Source organism: Enhydra lutris, unplaced genomic scaffold (assembly GCF_002288905.1).
Source record: "Enhydra lutris kenyoni isolate GAN:26980312 unplaced genomic scaffold, ASM228890v2 scaffoldscaffold86, whole genome shotgun sequence".
Classification (NCBI taxonomy): domain Eukaryota; kingdom Metazoa; phylum Chordata; class Mammalia; order Carnivora; family Mustelidae; genus Enhydra; species Enhydra lutris.
In genome coordinates, this window is record NW_019154170.1 from 3,858,811 (window position 1) to 3,877,261 (window position 18,451).

The window sequence follows — 18,451 nt, forward strand, 5'->3', positions numbered from 1 at the left end:
CCCCCCCCCCCCCGGGACCCAGGAATTCCACTTCTAGGTATGTCCCCCGGAGGAAAGGCAGACCCACACCCTGCCAAGCCCTTCAGCGTCCGCACTGACATGACTCCGGACAGCCAAGGAGACGGGCTCCCAAGTGTCCACCCTCAGAGAAGGATAAACCCGGTGCAGTCCCTCCACATGCCGGAATGTCATTCAGCCTTGACAAGAAAGGGCAGTCCGACCCCTGCCACACCACAAGCACACCTGGAAGACCCGCGCTCAGGGAGAGAAGCCAAACCCAGGGCCCATCCTGTGGGATCCCATTTACAGGGGCTCCCCAGAGGGTCTCATCCGTAGAGACAGGGCAGACCAGAGAGAACACGTGCCCTTGCGAAGACACCCGAGGGCAGCCGGGGGGCTCAGTTAAGTGTCTGCCTTCGGCTCAGGTCATGATCCCGGGGTCAGGGGACCAAGTCCTGTGTCAGGCGCCCTGCTCAGCGGGGAGCCTGCTTCTCCCTCTTCTTCTGCCCCTCCCTCTACTTATTCTCTCGCTTACTTTCAAATAAATAAAATCTTCAAACAAAGACACCCAAAGAGAGTACTAGCTTCGAGTCACCTGGGAAGGGACAGACCTTGGGGTCCACCACTCACACCTCTCCAGCTCTGGCCGCACGAGAAGATATTCAGGCCAACCTGCCTGAGCCCCACTTTCGACATCCCCAAAGGGCCTTTCTGTGGGTTCCCGGGCCTGTGGCAGAGAAACCGGGTACGGCACGTGGCTGAAGGACCAACATGAGCCCAGAGTCCTTGACCCTCACCTGCCACGAGGGGACAGAGAGCGCTGGCCTGGTGCGGTCCAGGCCCAAAGCAGGACACTCAGCCAAAAACCAGCTGGATTAGACTCGGAGGAACAGGTGTGCGGCCACTAGTTGCCACAGTGTGCCCCACACCGTGCACCACGTTCACACACATGTGAACCCATGATGGCTGAGCCGGGGTAGCAAGGCCCTGTGTTATGTAGGGGTATGGACAGGGGCTCCTGCCCAGAGGCCTGACATGGGTGCCCACCTGCCCCCAGGGCCCTTCCTCCCAGGGCCTGGGGTTCCCGAGCTCCCCCAGCCCCATCATCCCCACAGGGCCACACAGCAGGCCTCCTGCTTTGAGTGAAGCGGGGTTGAGGCCCTCCCTCTGGGGTATACCTAGGGGAGCAGCCACCCCCTTCTTGGCAATCGCCCTCCACCCTGCATGGACACTGTATGCCCCGGCAGAGGTACCTGGACTGGTCAGCCCATTTGTCACAGAGCAGAGTCCGGAAGTGAGCTGTGTCCCTCTAGCCTCCCTCACTTCTCTGGGGGCAAGGCCCCTTCCCATCCAGCTCCCAGTCCACCTACTGGCCTGCCCCAGTAGGAACCCCGTGTGCCGTCACCACAGGGACCACTCCTGGGCCGTGTGGCCACACGAGTTTGTGTCCAGGCTAGAGATGCCCACTCAGAGGACGGGGGTTCCCCCAGGGAACCTGAGCTCCAGGAGGCCAGCGACCACTGTGAGAACCAAGACTCCCCCCGGGGCGGGGGGTTGTGTCAGGGAAGGAAGAGGACAGGGACACAAAGAGCAGCGATACTGGCTCCGTTCTGCTAAGTTCTACCCTCCTGGGTACTCTGCCAGAGTTGGGCCAGTCAGCTGTCCTCTCTACCACACAGATGAAACAAGGGTGAGAGAGGCAGCTGACGGCCCCGGCCCGTGTGCGGAGTCACCCTGGCCCGCCCTGACTGGAGCTGACTGCCGCTGCCCAGGCAGTGAGCCCTGGGGGGCCCGGTGAAAGCCATGTTCAGTCCCAATGCTCAAGAGATGTCCTCCCCTGCTCTCCCCACGCAGGGCTGCTCAGGGACAGTGGGGCTCTGAGGGGCACGAGGGCTTCAGCAACAGTCACCCTGTGGGCTGCGGGCTCTAAACCTCTCAGCCCAGGTGAACTTGGTTCTGATGGAAACCAGAGCCCCCTATTCACAGAGCAAGGCCACCACGCTTGTGTCCCCAGGTGACTCCCCAGGAAGCTGGCGAGGCTGATGTGCTGCATGGACGGCAGGGCCCAAGAGAAACCAAAAGTGTCCGCAAGACGAGACAGACCACAGATGCTTTTATTTAAAAAACAAGACAAGTGGGGGGTGGGGGGGTATGATACCGGCCAGCCACAGGAGGTGGTGGGTGCGCTCATGCCCACCCCGGCACGGCTGGAGGGCAGCAGGGCCCCAGTGCCAAGCCCTGCACTCCGACGCCCCCTGACGCCCCCAGCCGCCCCCGTGAAAGGAGCAGCAGCACATGTGCTCTTGGCAGGAGCTGAAACCCAACTTCCAAGGAAGGCTACTTGGCAGTCGCCTTCCAAATTTAAAACGCACATCCTCTCCCATGCGGCGTCTCTGCTTCTAAGAACCCGCCCGTGATAGCCCCGTGTGTGCAAAGCCACGTGTACAAGGACGCTCGTGCAGGCTGCGTGTGGAGCAGAAGGCGAGGGCTGACGCAGTGGCGTGAGGCTCCTGTCCCCACCGGGGCACAGGGCAGCGGCCAGGGCAGCGGGAGGGCCAGCGGGCCCCAGGCACGTGAGTGCAGCTCCGAGCGAACAAGCTACTTTCGGAGGGAAAAGCCAGCGGCACAGGTCAGCGTGCGGAGAGGAAGAGGGGCTGCGGGACGGGAGAGGAAGGAGCCGTGCTTCCCCAGGCAAGCTCGCACTTCTTGGATTCCCACTGCGGCCCAGGGGCGGGGCGCGGCTGGCAGGGCACCCCGCGTTCAGCCGCCTTCACCGCACAATTGAGAACTTCCTAAGGAAACACCCGAGAGCCCGCGGCGATTCGTGTTAGCGAGCAGTCCGGAGCATGGACTGTCCACGGGCTGCAGCAGAAAGGGCCCCCTGCGCCCCCAGGCCGAGCCCAAGACAGAGCCGGAAGGCAGCAGTGAGCGCCCCCTTGGCCCCAAGCTCGCCCTGCTGACTGGCAGGCTGGCGTCCAGGTCACGTGAGGGGGGCCGGAGTCCTCAGCCACTCACTGCCACTGTCCCCTCCACTGGGTACTGCACTGGCAGACTTGCCCTCCCACCAAGCAAACCCTTAAGAAGGGGGTCTCCTCTTCTTCCAACGTGGCCCCCAGGATGAGGAGCCAGGAGACCCACCCCAGGCCACTGCCTCACACAAGCTTCCAACCCCCGAGCCCGCTCTTCTGGGAGACGGGCAGCGCCCCAGTCATCTCGGAGGACAACGATGAGGTTGCCATGCAGCGAAAGCTGGTCTGTACGGGTCAGAGGTCACCGAATACCCAGGGCTGCCCTCCCACACACTGGCCATGTTCCGCTGCTCGCCCATCCAGGGCCCCGATTCCCCCCCGCAGTCACGGAGCGGAGCCCAGCTCCTCTGCAGCCCCCCGCTAGCCCCAAGCTCTCCCAGCCCCGCCGTGTGCTGCTCACACGGCTTCCACCCACCGAGCACTCAGCAAAGATGCTCTCACTCCAGGTACCACCCAGTGGTTCTCGCCGGGGCCATCCTGCCCCTCAGGGGACACTGGGTGGTGTCTGGGGACATGTGTGGTTGTCATGACTGGGGTGCTCCTGGCATTGAGGGGTGGGGTCTGGGGCCGCTGCTCAGCCCCCCACAGTGCTGGGAACATGCCCCCACTGAGAGTCTGGCCAGAATGTTCCCAGTGCCACGGGGCAGACCCGCTGGAGGCCAGCAGATGAGGGAGACCATGGAACATAGGCTGGGCCCAGTGTGAGCAAGGACCAATGACACAGCGCGCGCCGCCTCCCATACCATCTCCCAGCCCCCTGGAGTTGGGGTGCGGCTGCGGGGGGCACGGCAAGGGCGTTGGCATGGACATGCGACGGTCTCCCCTCCAGGCCCGGGGGCAGCACAGCACATGCCGCAGCTCCTCCCAAGTTCGCGCTGGGCCCCGGGCCCCAGGCCCCCGGGACGGAGCACACTGCTTCCAGGAGCGCTCACCAAATTTCAAGTCCTTCAAGGTCCTGCTCATCTCGAAAAACCAGTCCCTCCTGGTTCCGATGTTGTAAGGCTTCCCAGCAAAAGCTGAAGGAAGGAAACATGCCCACGACAGGGCTCTTGTGACTCGGTGTCTCGAGGGTGAGGACGGTCTGCATGTGGCCGCCCAGAAACGGCTTATACCGAGGCCCTCCCTGTTGTGACGACCACAGAGGTCCTGGACACCACCCGGCGTCCCCCGGCAGAGCCGTGCTGTGAGGGTAGGTCCAGCTTCTGCGGGGGAAGCCGCACGTGCCAGCGGGTGGCGGTCGGGGGCAGCTGCTGTGCACACCGTAGAGAGGAGCCTGCGGACACCAGCTGCCCCCTCCCGTGTACGCCCAGGCTCCCAGGCGAACCTGGCCCTGTGGGACAAGGATGGCAGCTGGCAGCGTCGTTCCGGGTCCCGGACTCGAGTCTGCCCCCAGGGGCAACGCCATCGTGCTCTCACGCAGGAGGAAGCTGCGGGGATCCTTCCCGGGAAATCTAGCTCCAGCGCCCACGCTGCCCCTCCTACCCGCGGCCGCTCAGATCACGACGCTCCCTCAGGTGGGAGGGTCCCCAGCCCCAGCACCCAAGCGACCAGCCACCAAAGACCTGCTCTGGAGTGGGGCGTCATGTCACATGGTCGGTTCTGGGGGGAACCACCCGCCCATGAGAACTATGCTTGTACGCGGATGGGGGCTCCCTGGGCACCGTCACCCGGGGCATGGGCCTCTGCGAGGCCCCTGGAATCTCCAGCACGCGCACCCGTCCAGAGGCCCTCAGGCGGGGGCTGCAGGAGACCCGGGGGAGTCCCGTGCTCCCGGACCACCCGACGCGCAGCCCTTTCCTCCTGAGGAAGAGGAGGGCGTCCTGCTGGGCCCTGGGTGGGTTCTTCTCAGCCATCCTCTAAGACGCTGAGGAAATACCACATGAGGAAGACCCAACTAGAAAAGGGGGAGTTGTCCAATTTTCTGCTCACGTGGGAACCTCTGGCTTTGCTGCCTCTGCCTTGGCTCAGCCTCCCACCCCCACCCCACACCGCACGGTCCTGGAAAGGTCTACCGGAAAAAGGGGGGGCTTCAGAGGAGGACACCCCTGGCCTGGAGTCCTCGCTTCCGCTCCCACTGGCCCGGCAGCCCCGGGCGAGCAACGGGAGACGCCGCCTTCGCAGCTACCAAACTGGGTCTGACCCAGAGGAGAGGCTGAAGTGGCAGCGGGCCCCGTGTGCTCAGGGACAGGTGCACCAGACTCCAGCCGGGCCTGCTCCCTGCCCCTCTGTCCATGGCGGGGGGCTGGGTGGAGCCCCTTGCCCCACCCCACCCCCCAGGGCCTGCCCCTGCCCCAGAGGAGGGAAGACTTTGGTTAGTAAAAGACAGGGCTCTGGGGCGGAAGGCATGGCCGTGGTCCCCAGACATGGACTAGATCGCACGCTCCCGGGCTGCCAAGAGCTGGGGCACAGAACGGGGACTTCAGACCATGAACCCCTGCCCCCAAAACGGTGGAGGGAGTACGATGTGCTAGTGGTCCCTCTCCTTGCGCTACCAGCAGAAGGCAGGCCTGGGAGAGCTGGAATCAAAAGGGACCGCGCCTGACACAGGACAGGGAGATGATATACCTCCCCCCGGGGGCTGGTACGAATCAGCACGAGGGTCAAGTTATTTCTGGGGAGGCCCGGGGGCCAGGGCTCCTGAGGAGCGTGTTCCAGCACGCCTGACCTCCCTCTGTGCAGACAGGCCCCAGGGTTCATCAGCAATCCTGCGCCCCAGGCCTGGCGGGCTTTCTGGACCAAAGGCTCCCCTTTCTACCCTGTGACAATGGCCCCAGGAGACATGGCCAGCTCCCCAGGAGAGCACAGCTGCGCGAAGCCCCAGAAATGCGCCCAAGGTGAGGCCACTGTCTCCCAGCTCTACTGGGCACTGCTAGGCGCCCATTCTCCAGTAAGACGGGGTGAGACATCCAGCCCCCAAGGGCTTTAGGGTCCTCACCAGTGCAGACGCAACCTGCCTCCCCCACAAAGAAAGGATGACTTGGCAACAGCCCTGAGCGATTTATGCTCGCGCGCGCGTTTGCAGCTATGGCTTATGTCAGAGAGCCTGATCACAGGCTGGACAGGCCTTAAAGGGGTTCAGGGTGAGCCCCTCACAATAGCATCTGCTCGCACACCTGTAGGGATGGGGAACTCACCCCCTCACAGGTAGCCTTGAGCATCACAAAGTGCTTCCTCGATTATGTCTCTCCATGGATCCTACCTCTGGGTCCCAGATGGGGGCAGAAGAAAACCCTAAAACCTAGTACGTTTAGGGCAAGGACCCCCAAACCCACCTGCTGGCACTGGGCCACGTCACTCTCCGTAGGGGCCATCGTGGGCACGGCCGGGGGCTGAGCAGCACCCCTGGCCCCCACCCCCAACGCCAGAACACCCACCGACAAGCACAAATATCCCCAGACACGGCCCGCAGCGAACTCCGAGCCCCCGGGACTCCTCTGGGGGAGGAGCAGTTTCTCTCAGGCCCAAGACACCAGCGCTGACCCGTCTCTTGCCGTTCAGCCTCCCGTAAGTGCAGACAGACAGCTCCCAGCAGCTGTCGGCCCCTGCCCTTGCCCCCTCAGCCCTCCCCAACGCCACCTCCACCCCAGCCCGCCTCTGCGTCTTTCCCCTTCTCGTAGGACCCCGTGCAAATACAGCCGGACCCTTCCCGCACAAACCCACCATTCCTTCCTCTGGGCAGAGCACAAGCGAAAAGGCATGGGATCTGATAGGAGCAGCTGCTGTCCTAGAGAACCACACAGAGGTTCGGGGAGGCTGGGTGTGAGAACGAGCTGGGGGACGGAAGAGGGACAGGGGAGGCCGGAAGAGCACTGTTCTGGGCCTCGTCCTGGGGCGGATGGCAGGACAGGGGGACCGGGAGTGGCAGGAGTTGTGCCTCTAGGCACTGAAGGTGGTGTCCCGTGGAGACTGGGCAGAGCACCGGGGAGCAGGGGGACCAAGGGGACCCGACTGTGCCTGCCCAAGCCAGGTGAGGAAGTGGGCAGTCCCGAGAGGATGGGGGATGGAGACGAGGGACCTTGTGAGGCCAGGGTGGGAAAGGTTCAAGGAAAGAATGAGCTTTCCTGGGCTAACTCAGCCCGGACGCCTGCAGGACACCCAGACGACAACCGGCATTGGCCACGTGGGCCTGGAGTTCCAGAGCCAGCCTTGGCACCAGCAGCAAATGAGGACAGGAAGTGAAGTGTGCCCGCCAAGAAGGTGTGCAGAGAGCAAAGCCGCATCTGAGTTCAGATCAAACATGAGGGTCACCACGCGAGAACCTGTGCTCAACTGTTCGCAGCAGCTCTGGTCCCCACGGGAGAAAGGTGGTGACAGCCCAAGTGTCCGCCACCTGGGGAGGAGATACACACGTGTCCCCCATGCGTGGGATCGTCCAGTGGCCGCCAGCAGGAGCGAGGCCCCCACGTGCTGCCCCGGGAAGAGACCCCGAGCTCACAGCACTCAGGGAGGGACCCAGACACAGACGGCCACATGGGGTGTGAGTCCACACATGTGACACGCCCAGACCAGACTCAGCCTGACAGAAAAAATGGGGCAGTGGTTGCTGGGGCTGGGGAGGGTGCAGGACTGATGGGTAAAGGGAAGAAGGTTTGTTTGGAGTGATGAGAATGTTCTGGAATTAAGGTGATAGACTCAAAAGCTGAAAAGCGCTGCACTGTATACTTTAAATTGGTAAATCACATGGCACAGCAATTCTATCCAAATCGATCTGTTACCAACAAAGATTCGGCAAATAAGGAAAAGCAGGCCCAGTAAAGGAGGCTACTCGCTGGCGGGGAGGTGTAGGAAGCCTGGGGAGAGTGGAATCCACAGTCCACTTTTCGGGGGCCGGGGGTCATTCATTCGGCACGACGGTCGAGGACCAAACCAGCTGCACCTGCTGGGATGTGCCGTGTGCGCCTGTTCTGGAACAGCGAGGAAGCCACAGTAGGAGAAAGCAGTCGTGCCAAGGACACAAGGATGCACGGCGGCTGGGGGCACAGTGTCCGGAGCGCTAGTGCCGCCCAAGAAGGAGCTCTGTGTGCGAGTCTCGGTGCTTGACAGAAGGAAGGAGCTGCAGGACGCGCCCAGCTCCAAGCCGCCCGCTACCTGCGGCTGCTCTGCCAGCACCAAAGCTGGGGCAGGCGGAGTGAGAGGCGGCCAGGGCGGTGACCAGTGGCCCTGACAAGGGGGAGGCTATTGGGGCCGACGATGGATCAGAAATCGGACGGCGGGAAGCTTCGGGGAGGAAGAGGGGCAGCTCAATATTCCTTCCCCAGCTCTGATGGCCACCCGCTCCCTGTGCCAACTCCCAGGATGGCAGGTGGACCCTACCCTCTGGCTGTCCCCACCCGTTAGCTCCCACTCCAGCCAGTGTTCTCAAGCTCCAGCCTTACGGGGAACTGAGCAGGCTCTGGGGACAGAGTCCCTGCCCTCATAGGGCTCTCGGGCTCAACTCCAGTCCCTCCACACCACTACTACTTGGGGACATCCTGGATCCAGCCGCATCCCTGACCCCACCCACCCGATGCCAGGAGGGCCCGCAGTCGTGATCACCACAGATGTGCCCAGACAGCACCCATGTCTCCAGATGAGAACCTCTGCTCTAGAAGAGAGCGATGACGGCAGTGCCATTTCACTGGTTCCGAAAAGACCAAGTCCCTTGATCCTGACGCCCGACCTGAAGGTCCAGGATCCACCCTCCAAACAGAACCATCTGGGACCCTCTTATCCTGCTCAGTGCTACCAAGCTAAAGGTCCCCACAACCAGCCCCACTCTGGTCCCCAAACCTGCCAGGCCAGAGGCCCCAACAAGCAGTACTGGGAGACTTTGCTGAGACAGAGCCTCGTGTGAGTGGAGGCAGACCAGCGTCTGGAAACTCATCGCCTCCCCATCTGCTTGCGGGCACTTCTCCCCTATCCCCCAACATCCACTGCCACCGGATGGGCCACGGGGGTCTGAGATTTCCCCCAGAAAACAGTCACGGGGAGTGGGGGGTGCTCCAAAACGGCCAGCATGGCTCGCTGGACACTGCCCACCACCCAGCAAAGCACCCGTCCTTTGAACCAAGAGCTGTCCAAGGGCCAGAAGCCCGGGTTTCAGAGGTGGGGGGAGCCCAGAATGCTCAACCAAACCCTCCTGAACAGTGGAACCTTGTTCCCTCCGCAAGTGCCCCTAACAGCCAGCACACCGGCCTGCTCTGGGGCCGGGACAGCACGGCAGTCCAGTGGTTTCTGTTGGAACAGAAGGGGCGCGTGACCTCCTGGGAGGAGACGGCCCACAAGGAATCCCGCACGAACAACAGCCTAGAATGCGTTCTAGGGGACAACGCACCACTCTGGGCACTGTCCCGAGAAGATCTCATCAGCCTCTAGTGTGCAACCCCCCGCCATCGTCCGCCAGGAGAGACCACCCAACCTCCTGCGTTTCGAAGACCCCCTCACCTGCCCCCAATCTGGGGTAGGGGGAGCAGCTGTGCATGCTTGAGCGGACTGGTTTTCTTTTGGTAAATCCTCCCCATTTCAAGCTAGTAAGAAGTTGGGGGGGGGGGCGAGGGCGTGGTGCAGCCTCACCAGCGGGAGGCATGAGGTCATCACTCTGCGGACTGGAGTGAAAGGGGGGCTAGTTCCCAGCATGACAGGCGCCTGAAAGAGGGGCGGATTTTGCGGGGAAAAGAACAGGGAAGAACAAAACAGGTCTAGGCTAGACAGCTGCGGAGCGGAGGGTCTCGGCTTTGCGCTGGGGGCTGGGGGCGAGTCTAGACAGTGCAGACCCAACGCGAGGGGGGGAGCACGGCTGAGATGGGGAGAAGCAGTCCACCCCTGGGGGCTCCCGCTGGCGGCGGGGGGCTTCCAGGAAGAGGCGGGATGTTGCGGGGCAAGCGGGTGGCTGGGCAGAGCCAGGCCCTGTCCGAGTTTGGTGGGGTCAGGGCCCACACGGAGAGCTAGACACGGGCGCGACGGCAGCTGGAAAGGGTCAAGCCGGGGGGCCGGGGCAGCAGAAGACCGTGGGGCTGGGAGCGAGGCGGATCACGGATGCGCCCCAACGGCAATGCCCAAGTGCTTCTGGGTGCCAGGAACCCGGAGGGGCGCCCACACCGACAGGGTCCCCACACTTGCGTCTACTCGCCCCGGGGGCCCGGTTCGAGCCCCGCCGCGTCGTGACAGCCATGGGGGGCAGGCTCGGCTGCGCAGGGCCTGCGCCGGGATGGCCCCAATTTGGAAGGCGGGCTCGAGAGGCCAGAGAAGAGGCGCCGAGCTGGGAAGGGGTCGGCTCGGGCCCGTGTCTAGTGGACCGCGGACGCGAGCCGCGGCGCAGGTCTCGGGCGGCCGGTGGTTCGGGCTGGGGCGCTCTCGCAGGGCCGGGTTTGGGGGTGAAGACGGGAGGGAGGTGCGGAGGTCACCCCGGGCCTAGCTCGGCAGGGGGGCGGGTTCAGGGGGGCTGGCCGGCTCCCAGAGGGGCCCGAGCGTGGGGGCCGCCAGCCCGGTGTCGGGCGGTGGGAAGGCCCGCGCCGCCGTCAGGCCCCGGCCCGGCTCGGGGGGTCGCGGCTCGGGCCCGGGGGGCGGGTCCCCAGACCCCGCCGCCTCACCTGGCTCGCTCCGGTCGCCCGCTGGCTGCGCCGACCCCGCCTCTCCCGGCGCCGCGCCGCACCGGCCTCAGCCGCCCGCAGCTCCACTGGTCCGGCCGCGGCCGCCGCGGACGGGACCCCGGGCTCCGCGCTCCTTAATATGGCGGCGGTCGCTGTTCCGCGGCCTCCCGGAGCCCTCCTCCGCCGCGCGCGCTCCCGCGGCCAGCCACGCCCCCGCGCCGGCGCGCTGCGTTCGGCCGCCCCGCCCCGCCCCGCCCCCGCGTGCCCGGGCCTCTCGCGGGGGCCGCGCCCCGCCCCGCCCACCCTGCACGACTGCGCCTGCGCGCGTCGGGCATCTCGGGAGGACGTGACGTCGCCCATGATTCGAATCAATACAGGAAGCGCGGCGACACGCGTTGCCACGGGCGACCGAGGCCAGCGGGGTCCCCCGGGGCGGGCGGAGCCCGTTGCGTGGGATCTGCGGGAATGGCTCCGCTTCGTTTAGGACGTGGTTCTCCGCAGGGGACGGTGCCAGGCCCGGGCCCTCGAGGGCGGGCCCGCACCCCGTGAGGGCAGTGACGCTGCGTGGTCAGGCGCGGGTGCGCGAAGCGGCCGGTGCCAGTCCCGCCCGGAACGACCGCACCGCCCGCGGCGGGACTTCCGTCCGGCCGGTCCAGGTTACCGCGCTTCCACCCCGTGCTCGCCCGGGCCCTGGCCGTCTCCGCCCCACGCCGCCACCCCCCGTGGGCGGAGGATCCGGACATCTTCCAAAGGGCAAGGGGAGGACGGGCCGAGCAGCGCACGGGGGCTCGCCACCATGACGCGCCGGGAAAGGCGAGTCAACCAGCGAGCGACCCCTTCACGGCCGCCTGGGCGCCCTGAGGAAAGGGCGGGAGGCAGGGCGAGTGCGGGGGGCCGCGGGGCCGCGGGGCCGCGACGCGGGTGGGGTGGGATGTGGGCAGCCGCCGTGCGGACGGTGCGGCCGCCCCGCAGAGACTCGGTCCCCCGCGGGCTTCCCGGCGGCCCGGGCGAGTCCCCCTCCTGCGCGCCCGTCTGCCCGGGGGAGCCGGAGCCGGGTCCGCCGAAACGTCCGCACACGGAGGCCCAGAGTACGGGTCAGAGTAACCGAGCAGGGCAGACGGCACGGGGATCGCGCAGGCCGAGGGCCGTCTGTCCGCGTCGCGGCGCCCGGCTGGCGGGGAGAAGGCGCGGGGCGCCCGCTGGACGGCCTCGGCGGACTAATAAAACCAGGAAGGATGGGTCTCTAACGCGGCCCATCGGGGACATGTGGGCGAAGGTTTGAAGGAAAGAAAGAGGCCGTGGTACCCGGTTTCTGTATGTTTGGTAGGAAGTGATGCACTCAGGCGACGCACCTGTACCTGACTTCAGTGAGCTCCGCCCACAGCGCGGGACCTGGCGTCATCCAATAAACACATCGCCCGAGCCAGAGAAGTAGATTTTAAGTTTTCCTGTTAGCCGCATTTTAAAAATACAAAGAAACCAGTGTAATTAATTTTAATGTACTTAATGTGTCCAAAGTAGTTACATTTCAACGTTTTATCAGAATCAACTGTTACCAGTGAGATACCGTTTGTTCTTTTCTCATCATGTCTTAAAACCCAGTATGAGTGCGCTCGCAGCCCATCTCAGTTTGGCGCTAATTGTCGTTGTTAAACCTTGATCTCTACAACGTATAAAATTGACAATGGGACAAGTAAATTCACGTGCAAGTGTGCTTCAAACGTTTCCAACAACTGGATCAAGTATCAGATTTTTCCACCTCTATTTAAATTAAATTTTTTTTTATTTTTTATTTTTTAAAAATATTTTATTTATTTGAGAGAGAGAGTGCACACAAGCTGGGGGAGCAGCAGAGGGAGAGGGAGAAGCAGACTTCCCACTGAGCAGGGAGCCCGATGCGGGACTCCGTCCTGGGACCCTGAGATCATGACCTGAGCCGAAGGCAGATGCTTCACAGACTGAGCCCCCCAGGCCCCCCTAAATTAAATTTTGAAAATTAAAAAAGTCACTTCTGTAGCTACACTGGCCACCTTTGAAATGCTCCATAGCCCCCAGCCCCCTCTGGCTAGTAGCTATCCTACTGAATGGTGCAGATATAGAATATGTCTGTCGTAGAAAATTCTACTGAGGGGCTCCTGGGTGGCTCAGTGGGTTAAGGCCTCTGCCTTCAGCTCGGGTCATGGTCTCAGGGTCCTGGAATCGAGCCCCGCATCGGGTTCTCTCTGCTCAGCGGGGAGCCTGCTTCCCCCTCTCTCTCTGCCTGCCTCTCTACTTGTGATCTCTCTCTGTCAAATAAATAAATAAAATCTTAAAAAAAAAAAAAAAAAGAAAATTCTACTGAACACAGAAGGTGCAAAGCAGTGCCTAGCATAGAACAGATCAATAAACGTCAGATGAGCAGGGCGCCCGGCCGGCTCAGTTGGTACAGCATGAGACTCCTGATCTTGGGGTCGTGAGTTTGAGCCCCATGTTGGGTGTGGAGATTACTTAAAAAATATGTATAAAATCTTTTAAAAAAATCTTTAAAATCGAACAATGTCAAATGAAGCAACTTCTTGAATATCTACCCTTCCAGACAAGATCCAATCATCCTTCCTCAGACCCACCCCAGATTCAATAACCGTGTCTGGGGGTGCCTGGGTGGCTCAGTGGGTTAAGCCTCTGCCTTCAGCTCAGGTCATGGTCCTGGGGTCTTGGGATCGAGTCCCGCATGGGGCTCTCTGCTCAGCAGGGAGCATGCTTCCCTTTCTCTCTCTGTCTGCCTCTCTGCCTACTTGTGATCTCTGTCTGTCAAATAAATAAATAAAATCTTTAAAAAAAAAACAAAACAAAACACCATGTCTGCTCGTTGCTGCTTCTCACTCCACACAGCATTCTAGCTCCAATGGAACAGCAGAGCTAAAGGGAACAATTCAGATGCTGTATTTTCTTTTCTTTTTTTAAGATTTTATTTCTTTGACAGAGATCACAAGTAGGCAGAGAGGCAGGCAGAGAGAGAGAGGGAAGCAGGCTCCCCGCGGAGCAGGGAGCCCGATGTGGGGCTCAATCCCAGGACCCTGAGATCATGACTTGAGCTGAAGGCAGAGGCTTTAACCCACTGAGCCACCCAGGTGCCCCATAGATGCTGTATTTTCAAAAAAACATTCCGATGGTGATGAAAAAGTGGCCAGATCTCTGGTGTTTCTTACTTTCGTTTCCAACAGAACATGATGCACACTCAGGGGCGGGGGGAGCAAGTTTTACATGAATCAAAAATTCCACCTCCACCATCTGACTTGATTGTTTTATTTTAAATCCAAGACAGCCTCTGACAAGCCTGGGATTTGGCTGAGGCCAGGGAGGGGGCTTGGGCAAGGTCAAAGTTGGATCCTGTCTTTATTTAAAAGTTTAGATTTTGGGGCACCTGGGTGGCTCTGTTGGTGAAGCATCTGCCTTCGGCTCAAGTCATGATCTCAGGGATGGATGGAGACCCATGTCCTCGGGCTTCCTGCTCAGCGGGGAGCCTGCTTCTCCCTCTCCCTCTGCTCCTACCCCCACTCATGATCTCTCTTTCTCTCTCTTGCTTACACTCTCTCAAATAAACTTAAAAAATAATAAGAGTTTGGGTTTTTTGCATTGATTTTGATTTTTTAAAATATTTCATTAATGAAGGAAGAAAGGATAGCACAAGAGATCACTGAGTGTGGTTTCCCATCCCAAACTTACCAGCTCAGCACAACATAGCTGTTATTTCACTATTCTGGAGATCAGAAATCTGACATGGGGGGCGCCTGGGTGGCTCAGTGGGTTAAAGCCTCTGCCTTCGGCTCGGGTCATGATCCCAGGGTCCTGGGATTGAGCCCTGCATAGGGGCTCTCTGCTCGGCAGGGAGCCTGCTTCCCTTCCTCTCTGCCTGCCTGCCTCTCTGTGTACTTGTGATTTCTGTCAAATAAAATCTTTTAAAAAAAAAAAAAAATCTGACATGGGGGCCAGGGGGTCTAAACCCCTCATGGGCAGGGCTAGTCCCCCCAGGACCCCAGGGAAATCTGGTTCCTGCCTCTTCTGGGCCCGTGAGCCACCCCCCTACATCCTCCCCACCAGCAGCACAGGGTCTGACCACCTCTGGGACCCCCACCCTCTGCCTCCGTCTCGTGAGGATGGCGGGACATCCCCCCTACCGGGAACCCAGGGTCGCCCCCACATCAGGATTTGTAACTTACCCCCATCTGCAAAGCTGCTTCTACAGTGGCACGCGGATCAGGGAGCCGGTCTCTTTGGGGGTGGGGTTGTTACCCAGCCCTGCCCTGTTTGTAGTGTGGCACTGTCCTGTGTTATGATCATGCTGGTGGACACCCAGGTTTCCACAGGGTAACACGGCAGAAAACTCAATACACATGAATACGTACCCACGTCCAAGCAGCGCTGGAGAAAGCTGCCCAAGATGGGGCAGGACATCAGCGCCAGCGTTCTGGTCACGAGACTATGCGACTGGTTTGCGTGTGTGTTGTGCCCAGTCGCCTCGGGGGAAACCGGGTGCAGGTGGCACCAGGCCTCCCGGATTATGTCTTACACCTGCACGGGGCCCTACAAGGATCTCAACATACATGTTGATTTTTTTTTTTTTTAAGATTTTATTTGGGGCGCCTGGGTGGCTCAGTGGGTTAAAGCCTCTGCCTTCGGCTCAGGTCATGGTCCCAGGGTCCTGGGATCGAGCCCCGCATCGGGCTCTCTCCTCGGCGGGAAGCCTGCTTCCTCCTCTCTCCCTGCCTGCCTCTCTGCCTACTCGTGATCTCTGTCTGTCAAAGAAATAAAATCTTTTTTTTTTTTTAAGCAGAGGTTCCTATTTTTGACAAACCAGAAATCCAGAGGGGTGAGAGCCCGGGAAAATTCCATGAGTCAGTGCTGAGCTCGGTCCTGGGCACTGAGAACTGGCCGTGCAGGAGCCCAGATGAATTCTCTCACTCAGCCTGTGTTGGGGGCAGTGCGGGGCCGACCCCCGACCTGACATCAGAAGTATGACAAAGGCTTATGGGTTTCACTGTGTCCCCCAAAAAACGGCGTGTTGAAGTCCACCCCCCCACCCGTCCCTGGGAATGGACCCTTACTTGGAAAGTAGGGTCTCTGCAGTCAGCAAGTAAGGACAAGGTTATACACCCCAGTGCGGCGGTGTGCTTGCATGAGGGACATCTGGACACAGACATAGCGAAAGAGGAGAAGGCCACGCAGGGACGAGGCAGACCCTGGAGAGGTGTGTGCACAAGCCAGGGAAGCTGGAGGAGACAGGGGGACCCTTCCCCAGAGGCTCGGGGGCGCAGGGTGCCGCTGACACTTTGAGCTTGGACTTGCTCAGGTGGATAGGAACCGCAGCATGGAAGGTGTGGGGTGTCTGCGTTTAGCACAGATGCCTGTCCTGCTATCAGCCTGTCACAGGTCTGCAGGTTCGAGATTCCAAGTTCCCTGACCTATAGGCGTCTCGCTTTTGGGCGTGGCTTCCCATATCTGCTTCCTGCACCCCTGGGTCTATCTCCTTCCCCCAGCACATCCTGGGGGCCAGTCACACCTGGCACTCTGCCTGGGAGCCTTCCCGAGTCAACACCACGCCCAGCCCCTGGCGAGGCCATGCACGAATCTTAGCATGAGTCACAAAACATGGTGGAGATGGTGTCCTTGCTGGCCAGCCAAGGTCACCGCAAAGTCAGTCTGGAGTCAACTCTCGAACACAAAGGAAGACAAGAAGAAAATAATATTGGGGACACCTGGCTGGCTCAGTTGGTAGACCATGTGATTCTTGAGCTCGGGGTTGTGAGTTCAAGCCCCATGCTGGGTGTGAAGAATACTTAAAAATTTTTTTAAAAAAGATTTTATGTATTTATTTATTTGGGGGAGAGAGAGCACAAGCGGGGGGGGGGTGGCAGAGGGAGAAGCAGACTCCCCGCTGAGCAGGAAGCCCACCACGGGGCTTGATCCCAGGACCCTGGGATCACGACCTGAGCAGAAGGCAGATGCTTCCCTGACTGAGCCACCCAGGGACCCCGCGCACATCTCTTAAATAAGAGATGGTACGCCGAATCCATTGCTGTCTGTCTGCCTTTAAAAATGGGAACATCCTGCCACACGGGCACACCTGCCTCCTCCCGTGCTCTCCGCCTGGCCCAGGAAGCAAGAGGAAGCCAAGAGCAGGACCAGGGTGGCCGGGAGAAACCTGTCCCCTCGTGCAGGCTGTTTGCTCCCTCTGAAGGGGCCACCGTCCCCGACCCGAACAAGTGTCGAGGTAAATACCATAGTAAAACATCCCACGTAGCCCAGGGAGGTACAGGGTTGAAAGTACTTTGGGTAAGTGCTTGGGTGTTTTTCAAACAAGTTGCCTGTATGTAATTTACATACATAGCTCCATTTGCACAAACGACATCACATGATTCTGCTTCTCTGGTTCCGCTTTGGAGGTCAGCCTTGGACTGCCCTACCATACCACAGGGGGGTCTTCCCGTCCGAGTGTCTGATTGCTAACGGATACGTGCACCCCTGTCTAAGCTTCACCCCTGCGGACAGGTACTCCTCAAATATTTACCTGCGGTGTCTCCGGGCTGGGGACCCACTTAGGCTGTGTGGGAGCCCGTGGGTGCTGACCACAGAAGTCACGGCCAGCAGCGGCATATGCGGTGCTCGGCGGGGAGATTTACGCTACGGGAACGGTAGACCCTACGGATGAGGGCTTCATCGTTATTTTCCGGATTGCCGCTGCACCACCACACCGCCGTCCCATCCCCGCGACAGCGCAGACAAAACCGCTGCTCTTATTCCAGTGGAGAAAACAGGTCATGAACTAATTAAGAAAAGGATACAGGGAACTATAGATGCTATGGAGGAAAAGAAAACAGGGAACGTCATACAGGGACATCGAGAGTGAGGTTATGATTTTAACACAAGTGCTCAGGCAAGCCTCGTTAAGAGGTGAGGTACCTGGAGGGAAAAAGGTTCCAGGTAAACTGCACATGCAAAAGTCCTGGGGCAGGATTGGGCTTGGCCCTCGCAAGAACACTGAGGAGGCCTGATTGGCTGGAGCAGAGGGTGCCACGGGAAGGGAGGGACCGGGCAGGGCTGGTTGAGGGCCCTGGGGAGGACTTGGGCTCTCCACTCTCTGCCCACGCAGGGAGGGCAGCCCTGAGTGCTCCCCAGCTCCCTCTGGTGGCCACTGCCGAGAGGGCTGACTCAGGGAAGGGAATTGGGGGCGGGGGGGGGGGGGGGGGGGGGGGGGGGGGGGGGGGGGAGGTGCAGAGGGGATTATGTGGGTCCAGGCAGGTGGTGATGGTGACTGGGGGCACAGGAGGGAGGAGATGTGGACAGATCTGGGGCCAATTTTAAACGGATCCAACCCGGATGTTTTTTGGCTGAGCCCCTGAATGAGAGTTCTCACTTCCTGTGGGAACAGCTTTGGGAGGTAATGTGGGGAATCCTAAGGGCACACTATGTTTGGGGTGCCTCGCCAATATCCAAGTGGAATAGGGGGGCAGCTAGACCCCACGTCTGGAGCCCAGGAGAGGGCTGGGCTGGAGAGAGGGCTGTGGGCATCATCCTGCCATAGACATTGGGCGGTGGGCGGGGAGTGGATGAGGCTGGCCACAAGGGAGTGGGGAGGGAGGGAAGAGGCTTGAGGGCCCAGCCTGGCCATGGGGGAGGGGTGGGAGAGGAGCCTGGTCCCCGAGGAGCTCCCAGGAGGATGGGGGCTGGCCAGATGAGTGAGACCCCACGGTGAGGGGGAGGAGAACAGAGACTGTGACAGGTCTGGGGACAGGAGAGCAGAGCCTAGCTGGTGCAGGTGGGGGACGGGGGAGGTGAGCCATGGGAGGCAGTCAGGGTTTGGCTCTTCTGGGCCTC

General features: G+C 60.8%; 1 protein-coding gene across 2 annotated transcripts in view; it reads right to left on the reverse strand.

The window, feature by feature from the left end:
• LOC111161902 (fizzy and cell division cycle 20 related 1) overlaps positions 1–10,735 on the reverse strand; it is a 19,705-nt gene extending 8,970 nt beyond the window's left edge. The window contains exon 1 of one of the 2 annotated variants that reach the window (XM_022525971.1): positions 10,598–10,735. The gene's annotated coding sequence lies outside the window, so the exon portion shown is untranslated. The remainder of the gene's footprint in view (positions 1–10,597) is intronic. The other variant, XM_022525973.1, reaches the window with a different exon arrangement.
• Between the last annotated feature and the right edge of the window lie 7,716 nt (positions 10,736–18,451).